The sequence below is a fragment of the Carica papaya genome, chromosome 8, assembly GCF_054855325.1.
Source record: "Carica papaya isolate Zhongbai chromosome 8, ASM5485532v1, whole genome shotgun sequence".
NCBI classification, from domain to species: Eukaryota; Viridiplantae; Streptophyta; class Magnoliopsida; order Brassicales; family Caricaceae; genus Carica; species Carica papaya.
This window is the reverse complement of record NC_142316.1, coordinates 5,593,947-5,605,449: the sequence shown is the minus strand read 5'-3', so window position 1 is coordinate 5,605,449 and position 11,503 is coordinate 5,593,947.

Sequence of the window (11,503 nt, the reverse complement as noted above, 5' to 3'; positions counted from 1 at the left end):
AGGTTTGGAACTCTATTTATGTTTACGTCATTTGAAATTTGCTCTAAGTCACATTTGGATGCTTTTTGAGTATCTTGAGTGTTTTTACTCTTGTTTGCATCATTCCCCCTCCCCTCAAAATGATTCGTCCTCGAACTAATTCCTTTGTTTTTATTATCATTAACATCTTTTGGCTTGGTTTTGTCATCTCTTTTGAGTTGGACAGCCTTATTATCTCCCCTTCAATTTGGCATCCAATTGAAATTTTGGGCCGAATAAGTGTTGGCTTGACTTGTGTTCCCCTTTCTATTTAATTGTCTTTTAATCTTTATAACCATGCGCACTATATCATCAATCTCAACATAATGTTGAAGCTCTACAATGTTGGCTATGTCTTTGTTAAGGCTATTTAAGAATCTTGCCATAATAGCTTCCCTATCTTCTTCGATATTAGCACTTATCATGGCTATCTCCATCTCTTTGTAGTAGTCTTCTACACTTTTGTTCCCTTGTATAAGGCCTTGTAATTTTTGATGTAAATCCCTATAGTAGTGAGTATGAACAAAGTACCTTTTCATGATAGCCTTCATTTCGGCCCAAGTGGAAATAGGTCTCTCTCTATTTCTCCTTTTACTTGTGATGAGTTGATCCCGCCACACAATAGCATACTCTCCAAACTCCACGGTTGCAAGCTTTATCTTTTCTCCTCCGAAGAATTGTGGCACTAAAAAATAAGCTCCACCTTGCACTCCCATTCAAGATAAGCATTCGGATCATTCTTGCCTAGAAACGATGGGATTTTCATTTTGATGCTCCCAATATTTTTATTAAGATCCTTTCGACCCCTACTATAATTTCGACCTTCATTGACCAAAGTAGCTTGGTCATCAAATTCTTCCTCCACTTCCTCATCAAAAGGTGGTGTTGGAAGTCTTCTTGCCCTTGGATTGGTTTTGGGAAGCTTCCCCTCTCATGGAATTTAACTCACTTTGTTGTTTCTCTAGTTTCTCATTCATGTTTCCAATAGCTAGTTGAATCCTCTCAAATTATTGTTACATTACTTTGAGGATGAATTCTTGATCTTTTGATTTCTTTCACTCCCTTGTGGCTCCATCTTCAAATCTAAAATTTTAATGACAAACAAAATAGATTGCAACCTCACAAATCACTCCCTCATGTGTTTACTCTCGTAGTATGGGCACTCGTGTTTCACTCAATTTTAGCTTTTACCCTCTTTTGAGCTCAAACTCTCTTGCTTTTTACCTTAAAGCAATCTTTTATAATTTTATACAAAATGGTCAATTTAAACAACAATTAATTATCACTATGTACTCAATTTTAATTAGAGATAATAAAGAATTCCTAAAGAAACAAGATATATGAATTCAACTCTAGAAGTGAACTAGAACATTTTAAACAATGAAGAGCACACACTTGATATAGAAATAAGTGTATGATGATTTTTATGTTAATTAAGCAACAACGAATCAATATTATTATTTCAAGATGTAATAAGAAGCAAATGGGCAGAAATATTAAATAAAAACTAAAGATGCAAGAAGAAAAAAAATAGTGAATCTAAAATTTAATGCACAAAACTTTTAATTCTTTAATAGAACCACAAATTATCACCCAAAACACTCAAATTAAGTGAAACAAACAGTTTTGGATGAAAACAAACTCAATTGAAGTGAGTTATTTTCAAACAGCCCCAAAAATTACACAAACAATCTCAACCAAACAAACAGCCTTGAAACGAGTTTTCTTTTTAAATTTTAAATGTATTTGAATGTTATATGAGATAAATAAAGGAGAAATAACAACAGGTGTTTCAATTATACAAGGTAGAATTGATTGAAGTGTGTTTTGCACAATTAAGCAAATTAGGCTAATTTGATTTATTTATTTATTTTTTTTGCTGAATGCAAATTTGTCTTTTTTTTTTTTACAAGAAATAATGAAAATAAAGACAACAAAATAAGGATAGACTAATTTACTTGATGAACCATTGCTCTGATACCAAATGATGCGGAACCCCAAAACCCTTGCTTGAACCTTAGAACTCTTCAATCGGTCTAGAATAAAATTTAGATCACATGTAAAAATGAATCAAATTTGTTCAATCATCCAAATGGTAGAAGTTAAATAGAACCAAAGAAAGATAAATGATATCCCTTGAACCCAATCCAAACAAGCACAAAAAACAATTGAAATAGGAAATCAAAATTGAAATACAAGTGATAACAATTGTATTCCAAATCGACACATTGTGCATAAAGTGAAAAGAAAGCCAAATCGCTCTCAACTCAATTCTAAAATATTTGATTACAACTCTTAATATTCACAAAGAAGAGTTCCTTTGATATTTATAGCCAAAAAAATCAATGATAAGTTACAATACAATAACTACAATTGTAACTCCCACAATAATTAAACTAATTATGTGATAATTACAATTGTAACTCCAACAATAATTAGGCTAATTATAGGTATGTAATTGTTATGTAACTCCTTGTAACTCCAATCTTCTTAACCAACACCACTAATTATTTGTGTCACCATATAATTATCGGCTCATTCTTGTAATAAAACTAAAACAAAACTTAAGCCCAAAATGAGTTACACTTGAATATATGGGTTTAATTAACTCAAACTAAAATAAAATAATTCAAAATACTTAAAACAACTCAATTAATCCAGCCCATGCACAAGGCTTATTCACCCATTACCAATAAGACTCAAACAAAGTCAAATTATCCCAAATCATTTAAACCTAATTAAAGTTACGAATTTGGGCTATTCAAAAAGCTCATATTTGAACTTTCCATAATTGGTCAGACCATCATCCACATGTTTTTGAGTGAAACTTGGAGCAACTCTTTAAGCTTCTTTGCCTTTGATTTTATTGCTCGTCCACTGAAATTTTTCAGGTTTGGAACTCTATTTGTGTTTACGTCATTTGAAATTTGCTCTAAGTCACATTTGGATGCTCTTTGAGTATCTTAATTGTTTTTACCCTTATTTGCATCATCCCAACCCATGTGGGTGCCACAAACACCGACTATTCTCATAACCCAACCTGTATGAATGCCATAACTACCCGGTCGCTACTATACCCCCAACCCGTATGGGCACCACTGTTATTTGGTATTTACAGTGGGGTTCACTCCATAGTCAAAACATAGTCACCATAAAAATAAGATATAATCATCCAAAACACATAATTACGTATTGTATATTTTTCCTAACATTTTCATCACGCGTTTCCCATTTAACACATATACGCACATTCACACCTTGTTATTTAATCACTGGTAACTCCAATTACTCGTCATATGCACTAATGGTAACATCCAACAATATATGATGTAACGACACTTACGCCTATAACCGCAGCATATATATAGATTCTTATACATCAAGCCATCATCATATGCATCAGAATTAAATATATATCGTTATATACATCATATGTATCGTCATCAACATACCATGTACGAAAAATATAGAAATTATTATACATCAACATATCATCGTATGCATCCAAATCGAATATATATATATATATCATTATACATTTTTATACACTGTCACATACATAAACATATCATGTACTGAAAATATGCGTGAATAGATCACAGAACATGATGGAATTGCTCCGTCGGCACTGTTATCATTATTTGTTATTATTATTTTTCTCTTATTATTATTATTTTCTTTCAAAAACAACATATCTAATTTAAACTTCGATAAACGGTTACAGGAATTGGTTCAATATCTTTACCGAAATTAGACTCGAGGCGTCGCGGTTCGGCTTCCCATCCCCGAGCTTTACATTTTTTTTATTTTCTTTCCTCTTTTTTGATTATGTACAACAAGACTTTTCAAAATACTAATTGAAAGAAAAAGGGGTGAAATGAGGAGAACAGATGGCTTACCGAAGTTGCACCAGGTTCCTAACTGCCGGTATGGTTGCTCCACTATCGGGCTCGAGCTTCTAGCTAAAAATTAGGGATATATGTTAAAAACGGCAATGAGAAAGGAAAGATGGAGGGAAAAGGAAAAAAAATCACTTATTGGTCAGTTTGGGGTTCCAACATGTTGGCACCGTTGTGGTCTACCATCTGCAGCCTCCCCCGGTATCTGTTTCTTTCTTCTCTTGTCTATTTTGTCAACTAGGGTTTTTGGAATCAACAGGGGTGAGGCTTAGATACTCCACCTTAACAGATCAGCACTGTCCATGTGGCGTAAAGGGAGTCGTTTATTTGTGAGCGCTTGGATCGCCAACATCTCGTATGCGTTGTGTCACCTGCTGGCATGGCATCCACGCGATGCGATCCTACTCGTCGTGCGAGTGAATCATTGATCCTATGTGACCTTTTTTCCAAAAATTACATATTGACCCCTAATCTCCTAACATTCTTTCAGTTGAGTCCATTTTTATTTTAAAAGGGCCTTGTCTCTTTGATATTTCATTTTAAAAAGGTCCCTAAATTAATTATTTCAATTATTTTTCACATTTTTAATTTACAAAATAAATAAATTGTGGTTCATCCTTTATTATCGATGAATTTAAAAAGTTTTTTTTTTTTAACTCCGGATATTACACTTAATGCTCCAAGTAGTGCTGCATTTTTTAAGTTGATGTAGTTTATATGTAAATTTATCTAAAGATACACTAAGTTGTTAATTTTGAGTTAATAGAAATTTAAGTTTTCATCATATAAAAAAAGCTCCACAAAATGGTATTGGAGCCTTTCTTGGTCATGAGTATGTGAGAAAACGAATGAGTTCTTTACTTTGAATATGGGTCAAACACTTTTGTTTTAGCTTCAGCTTCTATTTTCATAAGGAAAAACTATCAATTATGAAATGTGAAAATACAAACATATTTACAATCTTTCAGTTTATGGGATGTGGTTAAAAATGATGATGAAGTTCTAGCATTATCACTTTATCCAATTTCAGCTCAACTAATGAGTCATAATTTTCAACTACATCCCATAATCTTAAACCTTAAACACTAAACCCTAAACCTTAAATCTTAAAACCTAAAACCCTAAATCCTAAACACTAAACTCTAAACACTAAAACATAAACTATAGCCATAAAACAAAACATAAAACCTAAATCTAAAACTAATCATAAATCCTAAATTCTAAAACCCTAAAACTTTAAACCCTAAATCCTAAATCCTACATCCTAACGCCCTATAACCCCAAACGCGAAACGGTAAACGCTAAATGTTAAACTCTAAACTCAAAACTCAAAACTCTAAACCCTAAACCCTAAACTACTAAATCTCTTACCCCTAAGCCCATAAATCCTAAACCTTTAAACCCTATACCCTAAAAACCCTAAACCCTAAACTCATACCTTAAGCCTTTTAAACCCAAAACACTAAACGCTAAATCCATAAACCTAAACCCTAAAATCCTAAACCCTAACCCCTAAACCTTGAACCCTAAAATCCTAAAACTTTAGATCCTAAAACTTAAACCCTCTAAACTCTAAAACCATCTAAACACTTAAGCCCTTAAAAAGATGATAAACCTTAAACGTTAAACCCTAAACTCTAAACCTTGAAACCCTAGATTGTAAACCATAAAACCTTAAAAAAAAATTAACCCTAAATCATACAACTTTAAAACCATAAACCATAAAGCCTAAAACTTAAAACCCTAAATCCTAAATCATAATGATGTGGATCCTGAGGATCAAAGATTACATCCAGAACCCCACATATATTTTAGTATAGATAACTTAGAACCTTAAACAAATCCTCCATACCAAACCCACAACTAACCTATAATTAAGAACATAGGTGATTGAAATGAAAGAAGCAATAATGAATAAGTGCCACAAGATAACTTGATAAGTTAATTCAATTCTTGATGTAACAAGAAGAATAAGAATTCTTACTTGTCAAAGTTCTACCAAAGGCAATGAAACTCATTTAATAATTGAAGTGTGTTATATTATATTGCAAATGAGATATTTATAACCTAAAACACCTAAATTCTACCAAAGGATCATAATTAGATGACTTAGGGAACATGAACATAATTTAAATAATATAGGAAAATATAATATTTAATGACATAGGGGAACATGGTATTAAATGACTTAGGGGAACATAGTAGTAAATGACCTAAGAAAATATAGTATTAAATGACCTAGGAAACACGAACATAATTTAATTATTTAGGAAATGATCAAAATGATCCTAAACATTCATTCTAAATTCTGCCCACACACTTAGATGAAATTAATAATCTTCTTTGGCTTCTTTGATTTAAATAGTTCACATATGCTAAGTTCTTGTTGTATCCATCTTTGTACAAAGCCATGAAATATATGTTTTAACTTATTGGCTTGAAATCTTGTGATTGGACCAGCTGACATTATAATATCTTCTTCATGTTTCTCTTTAATGCCTTTTGAACCCATGTTTGCATCATTTTCTCATGTTTCAAAAAGATTTGTCCTCGAATCTGCATTCATATCAAACGAAGAAAGATCATAAACGTCAAAAGTAGCGAACTGAAAATACTCATCAAGAAAATCAATCTGATAAGCATTATCATTTATTTTCTCCAACACTTGAAATGGTCTATCGCCTCTCGGATCCAACCTTGACCTCCTTTGTTTTGGAAACCTTTCCTTGAGCATATGTACCTAAACCCAATTATTAGGTTAAAGTACAACTTGTTTTCGCTTTTTATTAGCCCTTTAAGTGTAAACTTGGTTCTTCTTTTTAATATGCTCGTACGCTTTCTCATGGATAGCTTTAACCATTTTACCCTTCTTTTAACCATCTAAACTAGAAATTTCACTTGAAGGTAATGGCATTAAATAAAAAATAGTTAATGGATTAAAATCATACACAATTTTTAAAGGTGAAAAACCTATAGAAGAATAAATAGTTCGATTATATGCAAACTCAATGAATGGCAAACAATCTTCCCAAGTTTTCAAATTCTTACCAATAACAACACGTAACAAAGTTCCCAAAGTTCGATTGACAAGTTCAATTTGACCGTCAATTTGTGGATGACAAGTAGTAGAATACAAAAGTTTAGTTTCTAACTTACTCCACAAAGTTTTCCAAAAATGACTCAAGAATTTAACATCACGATCAGAAACAATTGTCTTAGGTATACCATGTAATCTTACTACTTCTCTAAAGAACATATCAGTAATGTTTGTTGCGTCATCAATTTTGTAATATACAATGAAATGTGTCATTTTACTAAACCTATCAACTATAACAAATATGTTATCTTTATCTCTTCTAGTTTTAGGCAAACCTAACACAAAATCCATATAAATGTCAGTCCAAGGTTGAGTAGGAACTAATAACGGAGTGTATAAACCATGCGGCTTGGACTTACATTTAACCTATCTATATGCAATACAAGATGAATAAAGTTTCTCAACATCACAGCGCAAGTTTGGCCAATAAAAATATTCAGTCAGAATGTCCAAAGTTTTATGCACACCAAAATGACTCATTAATCCTCCACAAACAAGCAATTCACGCAATGAACATGTAGGCACGCACAATTGTCTTCTACGAAAAAAAAAATCCCTTATATTTATAAAACTTATCAAATGCAGCATGTTCACAAGCAACATAAATGTTACAAAAATCAAAATCAATAGCATACATATCTTTGAGTTACTCAAATCCTAATAATTTAGAACTAAGTGTAGAAATTAAAGCGTACCTTCTAGATAATGCATCAGCCACCACATTGTCTTTACCTTGTTTGTAACAAATCATATAGAAAAAAGTCTCAATGAACTCCATCCACTTTATATGTCTTTTATTCAGCTTTCCTTGTCCCTTTAAATGCTTGAGGGACTCATGATCAGTATGAATCACAAATTTCTTTAGAAGTAGGTAATGTTACCACACTTACAGTGCACGAACTAAAGCGTATAATTCCTTACCATAAGTAGAATAGTTCAATGGTGCTCCATTTAACTTTCTGTTGAAGTATTCAATTGGATGTTTATCCTGCATCAAAACAGCTCCAATATCTATTCCAAAAGCATCACATTCAATTTAAAAAATTTTAGAAAAATTAAGTAAACAAAGAGTAGACATAGAACACAATTTATTTTTCAAAGTTTTGCATGCATGCTCTTGTTCTTCTCCCCATTTGAATCCAACATCTTTTTTAACTACTATAGTTAAAGGAGCAACAATAGTTGAGAAATCTTTCACAAATCTTCTGTAAAAACTAGCCAACCCATGAAAACTCTACACATCAGACACACTCTTAGTGTTGGCTATGCATGTATAGCTTTCACTTTGTCACTATCAACCTCAACTCCTTTTACACTAATAATAAACCCTAAAAACACAACTTGATCAAGGCAAAAAGTACACTTCTATAAGTTAGCAAACAATTGTTCTTTTCTTAAAACTTCTAGAACAGTTCTAACATACATAAGATGATCATCTAAAGACTTGCTATAAATCAGAATATTATCAAAATAAACCAGAATAAACTTTCTAAAAAATTCACGTAAGACATGATTCATTAACCTCATGAATGTACTAGGCGCATTAGTTAAAACAAATGATATAACTATCCACTCTTATAAACCATATTTAGTTTTGAATGTAGTCTTCCATTCATCACCTAGTTTCATGTGAATTTCGTGATATCTACTTTTCATATTAATCTTTGTAAAAATACATGCACCATAGAATTCATTTAACATGTCATCTAATCTAGGAATAAGATGGTGATACTTTACAGTGATTTTATTAACTGCACGACAGTCAACGCACATCTTCCAAGATCTATCTTTCTTAGGAACTAGTAACACAGGAACTGCACATGGACTCATGCTCTCCTTTATATACCCTATTGCCAAGAGTTCATCTACCTATATTTGGAATTCTTTTGTTTCATCTGGATTACTCTTATATGCTGGTCTATCAAGAATTGCAGAACCAATGATGAAATCAATTTGATGCGCGATACCCCTTAGAGGTGGTAATCTATTTGACATATCATCAGGAAACATCTTCAAACTCCTGCAACAAAGAAAGAAACATACTAAGCACATTTGGATTAGTGTTAGTTTTAGAGAAATAAACTTCTCTAAACCTAAGCACTATCAAAGCTCTCTTACTTGCATAAGCACTCCTTAATTCCCTTTCATTTGAATAGAAACCTAGTTTATTTTTATTTTTTTCTTCTCTCTTATATGTTTCTCTCTTGTGCTTCCTTCTTTCTTTTTCTCATTAGTACAATCACTCACCAATGACCTATTTTTTTTTTCTTTTCTTTTTCAACCTCTTTTCTCTCATTTCTTTTACTTATTTCGCTACCCGAATTCCCATTAGAATCTTGTATCATTTTCATTTGATCCTTATACACTTCTGAAGGAAATAATGACACAAGTGTGAAATCTCTGTCATTCAAAGTAAGTGAGTGGCTATTTGTGCACCCATTATGTATGACTCTTCTATCAAATTGCTAAGATCGCCCTAATAACAAATGACCAACTTGCATGAGTACTATATCACATAATACTTCATCAATATATCTCCTAATGGAGAATGAAACTATAACCTGTTTAATCACCATCACTTCTCCACAATCATTCAACCATTGCAGCTTGTAGGGTCTTGGGTGTTTTTCACAGTTTAAACCTAATTTCTCCTAATGGAGAATGAAATTATAACCTATTTAATCACCTTCACTTCTCCACAATCATTCAACCATTGCAGTTTGTAGGATCTTTGGTGTGCTTTTCACATTTTAAACGTAATTTCTCCACCATAGTACTAACCACATTTGCACAACTCCCTCCATCAATGATTACAACACAAACTTTTTCACTTATAAGGCATCTTGTATGGAATAGATTTTTCATTTGTTCTAAACTTTTTCTCCTTAACTTACATAGTAAGAGCTCGCCTAATAACCAATGATTCTCCACAATCATCATATTCAACATCATCATCACAATCTTTTAAAGATGGTATATTATCACAATCAGAATTAGATTCAAACTCAACAACTCCATTCTCCCTAATAAACATGACCTTCTTATTTGAATATTGTGAAACAATATGTCCCACTCCCAAATATCTAAAACATTTAATATTTCTATATTTATTAGTATATATGAGATCAGAAGTACCTTTAAAAGATAATGGGATACTTTTATCTTTGTTTTTGTTGAAATCTGTAACATTTTCCTTGGAACCAAAACTCTTTTCCTCTTTCTTAGGCCATTTTGAATTTTAATTGCAATTAGAACCAGAATATGACTTTTTTGTCCCCTTACTTTTCAGTTGTCTTTCTACTTTTATGACCATATTAACTCTTTCTTCTAACTCAACATAGTGATGTAATTCAACTATATCGATAATTTTTCCATTTAAGCCACTTAAAAATCGCGTCATGGTAACTTCTTTATCCTCATCGATATTTACTCAAATCATGGCTATCTCTATTTCTTTATGATAATCTCAACTGATTTAGACCCTTGAGTAAGTCTTTACAATTTTTTATGGAGCTCTCTATAGTAAAATGATGGAACAATCCTTTTTCTCATGATAGCTTTCATTTGAGTCCAGGTGGTAATAGGTGCCTCTCCATTACATCTCCAACAAATGAGTAATTAATCCCACCAAACCAAAGCATGATCAATAAATTTAATGGCTACCAACTTCACCTTCTTCTCCTATGAGTAGTTATGATATTCAAATATCAACTCAACTTTTCACTCCCATTCTAGATAAGTTTCAGCATTATTTCTACCTTGAAAAGAAGGAATCTTCATCTTAATAGAATTAAGATTGTTGTCCCTCCTTTCGAGTCTTCTTTATTACCATTGACTCTTCACTATCTTCATTTACTTCCCTTTCTATCTCGTCATCATTCAACATATTTCTTCTTCTCCTATTTTGCCTTATTTGATTAGGATCACTTTGTCAGCCTCGAAGGCTATCTATATCACCTTTCATGTTGTCTATGTCCCTATGATGCTTCTCAAACTGTCTTTGTATTGCTTCTAACATAAAGACCATGTCATTCATGGTTATTTCACGCTTTTCACTTCCTAAATTTGACATGATGTAAAACCTGCAAAAAAATGTTAGTAAATAAAATTTTTCACAACATTCTCTTATGTGTTTCACTATTGAATAGATTTGTCACTTTTGTTGTGTTTTCACTCAGGATTTTGGTTTTTATCCTCTTCTACGCTCACACCCTCAAGCTTTTTACCACTATATTCTCTTCTTCAAGTTGTTCTTTAGAATTGAAAACAACTTAATCAAGATAAACAAGTAGTTGTTTATGTGACACTTCAAGGAATCCTAATGAATGAGAAGGTAAACAATTAACACTAGATGCAAATTAGATAAACAAGAACAAAATCTAAACACGGATTAAGGAGGGTGCGTTTTTTTAAATTAATTAAAGTAAGTAGGATGCAATTAGCTACTTTTAGTGCAATGGAAACAAGAGGTATATAAAGAAACGAAATT